General features: G+C 50.3%; 2 long non-coding RNA genes across 2 annotated transcripts; both read right to left on the bottom strand.

The window, feature by feature from the left end:
• Positions 1-920: 920 nt before the first annotated feature.
• Positions 921-4,810, bottom strand: LOC105719901 (uncharacterized). Its single transcript, XR_001108061.2, has 3 exons — positions 3,997-4,810; positions 3,347-3,479; positions 921-2,230 (listed from the first exon to the last, which is right to left on the bottom strand). It is a non-coding gene; the product is annotated as an uncharacterized LOC105719901 (long non-coding RNA).
• Positions 4,811-9,392: 4,582 nt separating this feature from the next.
• On the bottom strand, positions 9,393-11,307 carry LOC135272114 (uncharacterized). Its single transcript, XR_010340215.1, has 3 exons — positions 11,021-11,307; positions 10,312-10,420; positions 9,393-10,146 (listed from the first exon to the last, which is right to left on the bottom strand). It is a non-coding gene; the product is annotated as an uncharacterized LOC135272114 (long non-coding RNA).
• Between the last annotated feature and the right edge of the window lie 3,597 nt (positions 11,308-14,904).

The raw sequence follows: 14,904 nt of genomic DNA, 5'->3' as shown, positions 1-14,904 counted from the left end.
GCTGGAAACTAGGCCGACAGAGAGAAATAGAGAAACAGAGAGAGAGAGAGAGAGAGAGAGAGAGAGAGAGAGAGAGGACTTGCTAAATTCCTTTCTCCTATCTAGGAGCAAAGCAGGGAGAGGTAGCCCATGGCTGCTGTGAGCATCATGGCGAGTCTCTGCAGGGCCAAATGCTTTTTATCTCTCTTGCTAAATACCTAGGTGTAGAACTGGCAGCGTGGAAAGCATGGGCGTAACCGTTTAAGAAACCACCAAACAGTTTTCCAAGTCGTTTAAGATCCCCTGCGGCAGCAGGAGAGGGCCGCAGTGCTCCTGCATCCCCACGCTTTACATTTTGTTCCGCTGACCTCCCTGTCCCTCCTGACGCCAGCACCTTCTGTCTTCATGTCTGGGGGACCAGGCCAGGTGGACCCCCCCATGTCTGGGGGACACCATCAATCTGTTTGGGAGGACGCGGCAGCCCGTCAACACCGAGGGTTTGGCCCATGAACTTGGCTGGCTCCTCCATTCACCTTTCCTTTCCCTCAGCCGTGCCCTCAGCGTGTCTTGTACATCTTTTGCTAGATTTATTCCTAAGGATGCATGTTTTCTCTATCATTTTAAATGGCATTTTAATTCAATTTTTGCTATAATGCAAAAATGTAATGGATTTTTAGTGGCTTTATGGAGATGACATTCATATCTCCTACACCTCACCCATTTAAAGTATGCGATCCAGTGGCATTTAGTATATTCACAGAGTTGTGACCATCATCACAATGTAATTCTAGAACATTTTTATCACCCCCAAAAAACCACACCCATCCGCTGTCATGCCCTCCTCCTCCCGACCATACCCGTCCGCAGTCATGCCCTCCTCCTCCCGACCATACCCGTCTACAGTCATGCCCTCCTCCTCCCGCTGAGCTTCCCCACTGGCCTTGGCCATCACTGAGTCCCCTTCCCTTTCTGCGGCTTCGCTTCTGCGACATACATAGCGAATTCTGCTTTGTTTGTGCGTCTGTGTCTGGCCTCTTTCACTTAGCTCCAGGTTTCAAGGTCCATGCGTCTCATGGCGACCAGAACTTCCCTTCTTTTTGTGACTGAGAAATACCCCATCGTGCAGCTGGTCCACGTCTTGTGAATCCATTTGTTGGTGCAGGGACACTTGTGCTGCCCCCACCGTCTGGGTATTGTGGACATTTGCCATGGTGGACATTTGCGTACATGCTTTTGTGTGGACATGTTTTCACTCTCCTTCAGTGGAGTAGATTGCCAAATCACAGGCTGACTCTGTGTTTAACATTTTGAGGAACTGCCAAACTGTTCCCCAAGGTGATTAAATCACTTTGTGTTCCCACCAACAACATGCGAGTGTTCTGGCTTCTCCACGTCCCCACCAACGCGGATGACGTGTCTCAGGGACGCTGTCCAGAGAGAGCGTGAAGCGGCGCCTCGCTGTGAGTGCGATTTGAGCTTTCCCCGTGAGTAGCGACAGGCCACACCTTCTCATGCGCTTATTCCCCATCCGTGCATCTTGTTTGGAGACACGTCTACCATTTTTTTAATGGGGTTAATTATCCCTTTATTACTGACTACTGATTTTGTATGTTGATCTTACAGCCTACAATTCTGCTTACGTCACTAATTAGTTCTAGTAGCTTTCTGGAAGATTCTGTCAGACTTTTTACAGGGATGGCCGGGCCCTGTCTGTCTTCTTTCTCTGCAGTCTATTGTTTTTTGTTTGTTTGTTTTGCTTTTCTTGATATTTTTCCTTTCTGTGCCTCATTGCACCGACCAGAATAGAGGTGCTTTGAGTAGGCACTGGTGCTGGTTCCTTCTCTTGGGGAAACGCGTGCCACCTTCCACTATGAAGCCTGATGTCTGTCCCACTTAAAATAGTCCCTTGTATTCTCAGTTGGCTTGAGTTTTTATTATAAATGCATAATGGTTATCAGATTTTTTCTGTCTCTATTGAGGTAATCATATGGCTTCTCTTTTCAGCTTGTGAATATGGTGAAATGCACTGATTTTTCAAATAGTCAGTTGGCCTTGCATTACTGGGGTAAACTCCACATTGTCATGGTGTATTATCGTTTTACATATTTACCGTATCCAGTTTGCTAAATGTTTGCCTCTGTGTCCACGAGGGGCATTGGCCTGCAGTTCTCTTGCAGTATCTTTGTTTGGTTTTGGTATCGGGATAAGCCTCGTACAATGTGTTAGGAAATGTTCTCTGCTCTTCGGTTTCCTGGAAAAGATTGTATAGAGTCAGGATTCTTCATTTGTTGACTGCTGGGTGAAATTTACCAGTGAAGCAATTTGACCTGTCCACTTCCTTTGTCGGAAGGTTTTTACTACAAGTTTAACTTTCTTAACAAATATGGGCCTATTTTGTTTATCTATTTTTTTAGTGACTTTAATAATTTGTGTGTTTCAAAAAATGTATCCATCACATCTAATTTACGTCAGATTTATTGACATAAATGCTCCTCATATTCCCTTTTATCCTTTTAAATATCTATGGAATCTTCCTTTCCTAATTTCGCTCATTCATGCCGCCTCTCTCTTTAGTGATTAGACAGGGTAAAAGATTAATCAATTTTATGGATTTTCTGAAACTGTGTGTGCAGAGCAGCCACGGGGCAGCACGGCCTCTGCACGCAGTGGGGTGCTTAGCAGCCGGGCAGGCAGCTGCCACCATACACCATGTAACGGGGACAGGGAGGAACCAGGGCGCCATGAAACCCACCACCTGAGTTCTGGAGCAATTGTCCCAAGGAGGAGCTTTCCACTTTTGGTTGTCCTGGAAAGAGTCTGCTCCTGGGTTAGGAAGTGAGGGCCCGGGAAAAGACCTCAGTGATGGGGGGAGGAGAGACGTTCTCCCTGAGTGTCAGCCCCAAGGCACCAGCCTGGACCCCCCGGGGTGCTGCTCAGAGCCCACCAGGCACTGAGGAGGACTGACAGGAGGGAGAGGGGAGCACCCACGTATCTCTCACACACACACTCACACTCATGCACACACAGACACGCACACGCAAATGCATGCACATGCACGCACAGACATACACACACATGCACACACACGCACACTCACACTCATGCGTGTGCACACACACACGCATTCTCCTCCTGAGACTTTTGCATCATGGATACACACAGGCACATCCTTGTTTGTGCAACTAAAATCTCCAGAGTCCCCCAAAGTGAAAAGCACAGACAGCTCACAAAATGCACTTCAACCACCACCTCTTCCGAGACAGAAAACTCTCGTAGTACTGGGAGGCCAGTGTTTCCAGACTTTTCGTCCCCAAGCAGGTTCCAGAAATACCAATGCACTGAGTTTCAGCCAGGGCACCCCTCACACCTGGCCTGGTCCCCCAGGGAGCAGGTGGCACTCTCCGGACAGAGCAGTCTTCCCGGTGGCCCTGCAGCCTCTGCACGGAGCTTGTCCTGGGGCGACACAGGTATTGATCTGGCAGCTCCTCAAATGAGCAGCCCTGGGAAGGGAACGTGGTCATGAAAATAATACGAAAGAAAAGGGACTACAGCAAAATAGAAACAGATTTAAGACAGCAGGACGTTTGAATCCTGAGACAACAGGTTATCAGAAGAACAAATACATTAAATGTACCAATTAAAAGACACAAGGATACGGATGGAATTAAAAGTCAAAAGATACAATGATGTAAGCCAATTGTATGTGGACTTAAAGAAGGCCACAGAGCGATTACAACATTAAGCCACAATGCAGCTTTCTGATCGTCAAATGGTCAACATAAAGAAATATGTTTTCCAACCACAGGGCAAAAAAAAAAAAAAAAAAAAAAGAGAGAGAGAGAAATTAAGTCACAAAAGGGACAGCACAAATATTGTATGTTTGGAAACCAAATAGACTATCACCATAAATTTTGGGCTACACAGATAATCGTTAAGTGAAAATATAAAATGACTAAAAATAATGTTAATAAAAACAGTCACATTAGAAGGACCGGGGCAGAGTGAAACAGCCCTTACCGGGAGATGTATAGTGCTAAAAACATTTATCACAAATTATGAAACTGATGGAATGTCTATGTAAATATTTTGCCTGTTTCTAGCTGAGTTGTTTTTGTCGTTAATTCTTGAGGTCTTTTTCCACTCTGGATGCAATCTTTTACCAGTGATATGATTTGCAAATACATCCTCCCCATCTGTGGTTTATCTTCCCATTTGTTTGTTCGTGTCTTTTGAAGCCCACATTTGAAAAAAATTCGATGAAGTTCACTCTATCAATGTTTTATTTTATGGATCCTGTATTTGGTGTCACGGCTGAGAAACTGCACCCGGCCCACAGCTTCCATCGCTTTCTCCCGTGTTTTCTAGAAGTTTTAGTTTCAGTTTTTCATTTAGTCCTCTCTGTGTTAATTTTTGTGGTGGGCATGAGGTAGCGTTCCAAACTTGTTCTCATGTGGCTTTCCAGATGTCCCAGCATCATTTGTGGAAAAGACTATCTGTCCCCCGTTGAGTTCTGTTTATGCCTTTGTCAAAAATCAGTTGACAATCCATCTAAAGGATATTTTGTTCTGGACTTTTGATCCTGTTGCATCGATCTGCGTGTCTGTGACGAAGCCAACATGAGGCTGTCTCGGATACTGAATTTTGTTCTTTTAGAAAATTGTTTGGTCTGTACCGGTCCTTTATTTTTGTCGTTAAGTTTTTAGTTCACTTTTCTATTCTGGATGCAATGTTTTATCAGCTATATGATTTGCCAATATGTTCTCCTGATCTGTGGCTTTCTCTTCATTTTCATTTGTAAATATTAGGATCAGTTTTTCAAAATGTGCACAAACACCTGCTGGATTTCGACAGGGATTATATTGGATTCACAAATTGCCCTGGTTACGTGATCGCGCCTCTGGCCATGAACAGGGATGGGCTCCAGAGCTGTTTTCTTTCATTCCTCTCAGCAGGATTTGGGGGTTTCAGCATTTAACTCTGACACTTCTTTGATTACACATATGCTTATGTATTTTATTCTATTATTAATTAAATTTCTTAATTTCATTTTCAGATTGTCCATTGCTCATGTATAGAAATTCAGTGGATTTGTGTGTATTGATAGTGTCCTCCGCCCCTTTGCTGGATTTTTTTATTAGTTCTAACAGGAGTATGCCTGTTCATCCTGCTTAGGGCTTTCCAAAATCCTGAAATCTGTGATCGTTTTGTCTTTCACTAACTTTGGAAGCGTCTCAGCCATCATCCCGTTAGGTCGCTTTTCTTCCACGATTTCTCTTTTCCTCTGAGGATCGTAAGTGCACATTCACTAGAGTGTGCGCAAGTGTCGTAAACGTCTCTGACGCTTGATTTACTTCTCTCTCTTCTTCTTCTTCCTCTTCGCGTTCATTTGGGATGATTTCTACTCTCCTGCCTCCCAGTTCACGGATTCTTTCCTTACTTCTGTCCGGTGTGTTAATAAGCCTATCATAAGAATGCCGATATTGTGGGGAGTGGAGATGCTATTTCCATTTGACTCTTGTTTTTGAGACAGGGCCATGCTCTCTTGCCCAAGCTGGAGTGCAGTGGTTCAGTCACAGCGCACTGCAGCCTCTAACTCCTGGGCTGAAGAGATTCTCCTGCCTCAGCCTCCAGAGTAGCAGGAACTATAGGTGTATGCCACCAACCCCAGCTAATGTGTTTATTTCTTTGTAGACACAGGGTCTCAATATGTTTCCCAGGCAGCTCTGGAACTCCTGGTTTCAAGTGATCCTCCCACCTTGGCCTCCCAAAGTGCTGAGATTACAAGTGTGAGCCACCATGCCCAGGCTTCATTTGACTTTTTAAAAACAGTTTTTGAGCCACCACCAGGTGCAGTGGCTCGTTTTCTCTAAAATTGTCATCAAAATTTATACGCAGGTGTAGCCATTAAATTTTGGGGGGATGTCTTTATAATTTTTAAAAAAATCTTAAAAGCAAAATACAAAGGAAGAAGAATGAGTGGTGATTTCCCAGACAGCTATCAGAACAGACTATAAAGTTACGGTAATTAAAACAGCACTGCTTTGCTTTTAGATTAGATAAATAGAAGGAGGAAGTGGACTGGGGCCCTGGCAGCCTCCTCGGCATAACTCGGGACCCAGTGGACGGGGCATCCCAGCCAGCAAGAAGTGGCAAGGCCTGCTGCAGAGGACATCGCCATAGAACCGCACACCTGCAGCAAGGCAGCCCATCTCAGCTGGCACACAGAGCAAATCTAAGAAGAATCAAATCCAAACAGAAAATAAAAGTACAAAATTCCCGGAAGGACACGTAGGGAATGTAGTTCCGATGCTGGGGGCCTTGAAAACATGGCTTGAGTGTCCGGGAGATTTCACTATTTCAAAAGGAAAACTTCTTTATTGAAAATCACAGTAAAAATGACATAGTACAGATTCAGAGAAAATGTTTCTTACAAATATGACAATAAAAATATTAATATTGCTAATGTCCAAATTGATTATACAAATCAATAGCAGCTCAGTAGAAAAACGGACTAAAGTTCTGAATATTAATTCACACACTTTTGTGGAATGATGTTTAGAAAAAGAAAAACTTTCAAATTCACAGAGGAGCTAAGCTTTAGGGAATAGTTTTCAGTGTCATCTATACAGTTTTTCTCAATAAATATATTAATGTAGTAAAGTATGTTGATTGCTTTTATATTTTAATTTAGTTTTTCCTAAATTGACCTAGATAGATTTTTTATCAAAATTAACAGGAATTTTGTATTTATCAAAATACCAAATATCAAAAACATTTTTTATTACAGAAATTGATTCTAAAATGTACACAAAGGGGCAAAGGAACTAGAATAACTAAATGAAAAAAGAAGAAAGGAGGAATCATGCCTCTCAATTTTATTTATTTATTAGATGGAGTCTTGCTCTGTCACTAGGCTGGAGTGCGATGGAGCGATCTCGGTTCACTGCAACCTCCACCTCCCGGGTTCAAGCGGTTCTCCTGCCTCAGCCTCCCAAGTTGTTGGGACTACAGGTGTGCACCACCACACCTGGCTAATTTTTGTATTTTTAATAGAGACGGGTTTCACCATGTTAGCCAGGATGGTCTCAAACTCCTGGCCTCGTGATCTGCCCACCTTGGCCACCCAAAGTGCTGGGATTACAGGCGTGACCCACCATACCCAGCCTGCCTCTCAATTTTAAGAGTTACTCAAAAGCGACAGTAATCAAGAGTGTCACTGTGGGGGTGGGCACAGCAGTTCATGCCTGTAATCCCGGCACTTTGGGAGCCTGAGAGGGGAAGATCTCTTGAGGCCAGAGTTCTAGAACAGCCTGGGCAACATAGTGAGACCGCATCTCTAAAATCTACAGAATAAATAAATTAAAATTTAAAAAATAGAAAATGAAAAAAAAAAGAATATCACCCCAGGGAAGAGACGGAGTGCAGGTAAAGAGGCATGCGGGCCCCCAGGGTCATGGTGACTTGGCCTCCCACAAGGGACCAAGATCGGTCAATGCCAGAAGAGGCGATTTTCCAACAAACCATGCAGCAGACTCATGGGTTCAAAAATGGACCTGGACTTACAAGTTATGTGAAAAGTAACTCAAATTGGGGCCGCACGTGAGCAGCGGCTCACGCCTGTAATCCCAGCACTTTGGAAGGCTGAGGCCGGCAGATCACTTGAGGTCAGGAGTTCAAAACCAGCCTGGCCAACATGGTGAAACCCCATTTCTACTAAAAATACAAAAATTAGCCGGGGTGATGGTGTGCACCTGTAATCTCAGCTACTTGGGAGGCTGAGGCAGGAGAATCAGTTGAACCTGGGAGGCAGGGGTTGCCGTGAGCCGAGATCGTGCCACTGCACTCCAGCCTGGGAGACAGAAAGAGACTCCATCTCAAAAAAAAAAAGAGAATTAACTCAAATTGGATCAAAAACAATAACACTTTTAGAGTAGGAGAAAACGTCCAGGACCTGGAGCTTGGCACAGATTTCTTAGACATAACATCAAAAGTATGGTTCATATATTTTTTTAAATCAATGAATTGGATCTTATTGAAATTAAAAACTTTTATACTGTGAAAGACCCTGTTCTGATGGGTGAAAAGATAAGCTGTGGACAGGGAGAAAATAATTGCAAAACACATGTCTGACAAAGGACTTGTATCTGGAATATAAGAAGAACTCTCAAAACTTGACGGAAAAGAGTCAGATAATCCAATGAAATGAGGCACAAAGACGTGAACGGAAGAATCCTGGCGAGGACGTGGAGATGGTGGAGGAAGGCATGAAACGGCCTTAATGTGCATGGCCCCAGGGAAGCGCATGCTGGGACCGTAACCCATAGCTCTCTGTACCTATTAGAACAGCTAATGCAAAATGTGATGACGAGACCAAACGCTGGCAGAGATTCTGAGAAACGGTACCCCTTCACTGCGTGTGGAATGTAAAATGGTGCATCCATCCTGGAAAAGAGTTTGAGAGTTTCTTTAAAAAACAAAACGTACTCTGACCATTTGACCCAGCGTTGGCACTCCTGGCCATCTGTCCCGGAGAAAGAAGGGCACCTACACACCACTGTTCACAGAGAATCTATTTGTAACAGTCAAACACTGGGAAGGACTAAAACATCGTTCGGTAGGTGAATTGCTGAACAAAATGCTCTTTCCTACCGAGGGATGCTACTTATCAGTAAGAAGGAACAAACTATTGATACAGGAAATAGCTTGGATGGTGTCAAGGGCATGTTCCTGAGAGAGAAGAACCCGTCTGAGAGGGCCCCATGCATTCCATTTACATAGCACTTGCAAAATGACAAATTTATAGCAACGGGAAATGGGCCAGAGGATGTGAGGAGGAAGGAATGGGGACGTGGGGACTGAATCTCTGGGATGGGGCAGCCCGGAGATGGCCATGGTGGTGGGACAGCTCTGTGTCCTGTTCCTGGCGGTGCGAACACGAATTCCCACAGCCTGTGACATGGCATAAACCCAGATACACCCGCTGTAGCAAGGTCAGCTTCCTGGCTGAGACACGCACTCCAGCTAAGGGAGGTGAAGCCACTGGGAAAACGGGTTGAAGGGTATGTGGGACTCTCTGTACTAGTTTTGAGACTTCCTGTGAATCTGTGATGATTTCACAAACAAAATCTTTAAAATAAATCACGAGGCTGATAAAGAGAACATGCATTGTATGCTGCCTTTTGTATAAGAAAAAAGACTTGCACATCCCGTGGTTTTTGCAAACAACCACCACAGGGAGACAGAACTCACAGCCTCGGTGAGCGGAGGACAGAAAGTTTGAACTTCTGGTGTTACTTAAAGATTTTACATTTAAAAATTAATTCAATAAATAAACAAGCATTTAGAACAAATAAATGCAGAAAACAAACAAATCAGCATTTTCAATAAATAAATGTGTAGGAGTGGAGACCAGACAGGAGCCCCTGGCACTGCAAATGGGCCCTGAGGTCTAGGGCTGCAGAACCAGGGCGGGGAGCTCAGGGAGCCGGGGACAGACACGGGCACCCACTGCCTATGACACTGCCCTCGGTGCCGCCCACAAGCGAGTGCCTCGCTGGGTCCCAGCACCCCAAATCCCAGTGCCAGACCCGGGCCCACAGCACTGCCACCCCCCGTGCCCCCGTGTGGCACCCAGGCCCCGCTGGCGCAAGGCCACAGCTAATCTGCTCTCAGAGGAAGCTGCAGAGGCAGCCCTGCCCTCCGTGTTTCCCAAGCCCCTTATCCCAGCAGATTCCTCCCGGGGAAGATAAGCTCCCAGCTTAGCCAGGGCGGTGGGAAGTCAGGGCCGCTTCCTTAATTGGCATTTTCCAGTTGAGAGAACATTCTCTACCTTTTTCACTTGGATCAGCTAATTGCCAAATGTTTTCATTTTTGAGAAGAAGTAAAATTGCAGAGATTTGGGATTTAGGGAAGGAATGCAAGGATCAATTTTGCCCAATTACGAAATGTCTCGGCGGTCAGTGTGACGGGTCCCAGAGTCGGCCATGTGGACCCCGGGGCCTCCCGGGCGGTGGGGGGCCGGGGGCTCAGATGCAGATGTTTACCTGATGTCGTGGGCCTGAATCTGGTTTACATTGGAAATCAGACTGTTTACAGGACAGCCCATCTGCCTCTTCCTCTGGCTCTCCTTCACTTTGCTGTAATGTTCTGCAGGTCTCGCTGGGGTCTCTGTGGGAATATCTGTGACATGGAGGGAGCCAGGCCAACCCCAGACGGCCCCATGTGAGGACACCAGCTCCCGGCCTGGCCCCCGGGTGCGCAGCCTGGGCCTGGGGTGGCCGTGGGGATGGGGAGGGTCTGGGGCCCCTGGGATGGGGGTGGGAGCACACGGGCCGTCAGCTCGGCTGCAGGGCTCCAGCAGAGGACGGGGAGCCTTCTCCATCCCTGAAAGCCATCGTGGACACGGTGAACCCGTCAGGATGCCGGGACCCTCTAGTATGTTCTGGAAGCAGAGGCTGGGCGTAAGCATGGGAATCTGTGATTGTCCCCACACCGAGAGGCCCACAGGGCCCCAAGTAGCCAGATGCTGGTTGCAGGGCAGGGCCCAGTCACGTGCCAGGGAAGAAGGCGAGGCGTGGGGGCCACAGGCAGGGCGTCCAGGAGGGCAGGGCGTCCAGGAGGGCAGAGCCACGGCAGAGACGGCTGCTCCTGGCACAGGGGGCTTCACCCCAGCAACCCCCTGCATTGCCCTTCTGACAGCCGCCGCCTTCCTCCCCCCAGAACCTTGAGCTGCTGTGTCGGCTCTGGAGGCTGAGGCCCCAGCCATGGGGGCTGTTGCTGTCGTGGGCTGAGACCCTGCTGTTCTCCGTGGAGACACTGATGTCCTTCCCAGACCTCCCAGGCCCACCCTCAGCCTCCAGGCACTGACCAGGCTTCCCGGGCTGACAGAGCTCGGGGCGTCCTCCTCCAGGAGGACACTGAACAGGCGTCCATGGCGGCCAACATCCTCCCTCGGCCGGCCTCCCCTCAGCCCTCTCCCCTTGCTGCCATGGCCTCCTCCGTCCTCCCTGCAGATGCAGAGAATGGTCCCATCCTCAGCTGCCTGGCCTTGTGCGTCCTTGGGAGGTTCTGACCTGGGGGCTGGGTCCTCCCTGGTCCGGGCCTTCCTGCCCTGGCCTCCCTCTGGGCTCAGGGAGTTGGGGCCACACAGGCCTGAGAGCCTGGTCTGCCCGGGACAGGCCCCGCTCCTCCTACTCCCAGGAGTGCCCACAGCCCTGCCAGTTTCCTCGGGTATCTCCTGCAAGCAGCTTTGCCCAGTCCCAGCCTCCCCGTCGGCACTCTCTCCCCGCAGCCATGCTCCCTGCCCTTCCTCTCCATCCGCTCAGCCCTCCAAAGCCTCCTGCCAAGCCTGATACCTGGGACTCTGTCACCCACTCTCCAGGAGCCTCCTCCACATGCCAGTGACCCCTGACTTCTGTTTCAAACCCACAGCTCCTCGGCGCACCCAGCATGGCGTCCAGATGGTGCCAGAGTGTTCCAGGCCTGGGGCATCACACTCACCACAGAGCTGGCCTGAGACTCAGCTGCCGGGCACCCCCTGAGATCTGGTTTCTGAATCTCATCGTCACCTGCCTGGGCACCCAGGTCACAGGCCCCATCATCATATGGGCACCGACCCCTGTCACAGTCCCCAAATCCCACCTGAGAGCGGCGCATCAAGCAGCCCCGTACATTAGACGCCTCTAACTCATCCCGGCCCTCGTGTCTTCTCCCTGGACACCTGCTGTTCCCTCTAGCTGTGCCCCCCACGGTGACTCCAGACACCCACGTTCAGCCTCTTTCCTCCAGGACCGAACTCCTCAGCAGCTCCCACGGCTCCCAGCGTGCCATCCAGCTCCTCAGCCCAGCAGCAAAGACACAGAATGGCTCCCTAGCCCATCGCTCCCCTCCAGAGAAAGAGGCCTCCATCCTCCACGCACCATCCACTGTCCCCTCGCCGGCCCCTGTGAGGAACCCCGGCCAGAGACACCAACGGCCACCACTGACTTTCACCCTGTCCCAAATCACAGGACCAAGGAGGTTGCCCTGACAATGGTCACTTCCAGACTCGCTCCCAGCTAGCCAAGGACACATGCCTGCCATGGGCAGCATTAGAGGAATGGGGGCACGCTGTCAGTCAGCCTAGCAGGCTGGTCTTTCTTCCCTCCCTTCCTTCCTTCCTTCCTTCCTTCCTTCCTTCCTTCCTTCCTTCCATCCCTCCGTCCCTTCCTTCCCTCCGTCCCTTCCTTCCCTCCGTCCCTTCCTTCCCTCCTCCCTGTGGTAGAATACGGTTCATGTGGTTTCCCATCTGAGCCATGCTGAGGGCACAGCCCGTGGCACTGAGAACGTTCACGTTGCTGTGCCGCTGCCATCATGCAGCTCCAGCACTTTTTCGTCAGGCAAACCTGGAGCTCTGTCCCGACTCATCACTCACTCCCATCTGCCCCGCTCACCGCCCTGCTGACCACCATGCTGCCGCCTTTCTCTCAAATCTGCCTCCTCTAGGGGCCTCCATCTGTGGCGTCGTCACGGCATTTGTCCTGCGTGACCGTGGCTTCACCCGCATGTGCTTGTGAGGGCTGCTGGCGCCGGGGCACGTGACAGAGCTGCACTCCCTCTGCAGGCTCGGCGAGACCCTCTGTGTGTGTCTGCCCCGCTGCACGCCCCCTCACTGCTGGGCCCTTGCCACTTTGGGCTGTTGTGACTGCCCTGCTATGAGCATGGGTGTCTGAGCCCACTTTGTGTGTCCATAAAAGACCCCCTGAGACGGAGTGATTCATAAAGCTCAGGGCTCTGCAGGCTGAGAAGTTCAATGGCATGGCCCTGGCTTCTGCTGGCGGAGGTCAGAGGGGAAGCAGACGCGGGAAGGGAGGCAAAGCTCAGGGACGTCCTGGCTTCTGAACAAGCCCCACTCATGGGAACAAACCCATTCCCATGGGAACTCATCCCTATCACAGGAGGAGACTCACTCCCAGCACCAGGCACTCAGGAGGGAGTCACTCCCACGCCCACACGCCTCCCTCCCCCCAGGCCCCATCCCCCAACACCACCACACTGGGGGGCCCATTTCAACAAGAGTTTTGGTGGGAACAGACACACTACATCCAGACCTTAGCCACGGTGTGCAAACATTTGAGTCCCTGCTTTGATTTCTTTTGGGGATAGACCTAGGAGTGGAACGGTGGAATTTTGTGTTCACCTGTTTCTGGAAGGAGCACACTGAGCTGGTTAGAGCAGGCTGTGTTTTCCTCTGTGTTCCTTCATGCCTTCCAGAATGCAGATGAGATGGCAGGTGCCCCAGCAGCCCTCATCAACCATAAGGCATGATTCCCCACCTTAGGCTCAGGGAGCACAGAGACCGAGGGCCGTCGACTCCCGGTGACATGGGGGTACCTCCATCGTAGGCTCACAGACTCTGCGTGCGGTCCTTCCAGAAAGGGGACAGAAATGAAAAGTCTACCTTGTGGAAGACATTGGTGTTCAGGGTTTTCTGCTCCGTATGTTCTCCCTAAAAACATCAGTAGACTTTTTAAAATAAAAATAACCCATGTTCATTGTGCAGAAATGAGCCGTGGCCGGCAGGGGACCGGAGCCGCGGGGCCACCTGCCCGGCTTTTGTTTCTCACTGCCCTGTGTTCCCACGTGGGCGGCGACGCTCTCCCTCACAGCACATTCCTTGTGCAGCCAGGGCGGCTGACCTGCGGATTCCTCAGGACGAGGGACGCTTTGAGTCAAGGACTTTTGTGGCCGTGAACCGCGTGGAGGCTGTGCCTTTTGCTTGCTCTGAGGAATCTTCCTCCCGCGCCACTCTCAGCCTCCCCTCTGCCAGCGCCTCTGTGGCTAAACTGCGCTCGTGGGCTGTGGTTGGGAGGCACGGGGGCAGTTTACGGCTCTCGGGGCACTTTGCTGGGCTGCTTCCGGAAAAGTCGACCCCTCCCTCCCTCCAGCCGGCACTGCCCAGCATTCTTGTCCAGCAAAGCCTGACGGTGAGGCCGTTTCTGTGGCACTGCCGCTGTGCCAGGGAAGGGGCCCTGTCTTCTACTTCCCTTGCATGTCTTTTAATTGGACCATTGATCACTGCTCACACCTGTGCTCCTCAGTGTATTCTGCCGTGTTCTGTGAGGTTTAGTGTATTCTCAGTTCGAAGGTTTTCTGGTATTGCTGAGCGCCTGTTCTGTCATCATGTTTAACAGGTGTTTTCCCAGCTTGGCTCTGTGTGGCCATTAACGTGTTTCCTGCTATATTAAAAGTTTGTTTTTCTTTCATTACAAAAGGATTCGTGCTGAGTGTCCCCCGTGCTCCGTGTGCTTTGGGGTGTGATGTCGCAGGGGAAGGCAGGTGTCCTTTCTTCTCTGAAGTGTGGGTGGGGGCAGGACAGCAGACCCTGGGGTCCCTGCTGAGGAGGGAAAGGGTGGGATTCTGAATGTTCTCTTCCTGGCCTCACGAGCCCCCCAGCTCCTTCTTGCAAGAGGAAACCTCCTCGCTGTCCCGGAGAGAAAGTTTGCATGTGGAGCCCATCCTGCCCGGCTCACAGAGAGAAGCCTGGGAAGTCCCTGAGCCGAGCAGCACGTGCCGGGCCGAGCGCCCATGACTGCTGGGAAAACCCAGGCCGGTGCGTCCAGGAAACAAAGGTCTTTCTTTAGGGGAAGGTTTTAAGAATGAAAATCAAAGCGCGGAATGGTGAGGTCAGTTGGAGGCTGGATTCCGTGGGGTGAGACAGCCACAGCCAGGTGGGACTCCTCACCCCCTCCCTGTCCCCTGCCACCCGTTGCCAGCCATGCCCTGGAGCAGCGGTGAACCTCGGACCCCCAGCCCCGTGCCCACCCCTGCCGCCTGCAGGCCTGCGAGGTCCCACAGCCCCTTGGCAGGCAGGCCCGGCCTGGGGCCAGGTGTGGGCGAGGCTGGGGATTTCCTGGGGCAGCTGCCTTCACGTTGCGGCCTGGCAGC

Source organism: Aotus nancymaae, unplaced genomic scaffold (genome assembly GCF_030222135.1).
Source record: "Aotus nancymaae isolate 86718 unplaced genomic scaffold, 86718_ANA_hifiasm-v0.15.2.pri h1tg000106l, whole genome shotgun sequence".
Lineage (NCBI taxonomy): Eukaryota > Metazoa > Chordata > Mammalia > Primates > Aotidae > Aotus > Aotus nancymaae.
The sequence above is the reverse complement of the archived record's forward strand: the minus strand, read 5'-3'. Positions and strand labels throughout refer to the sequence as shown.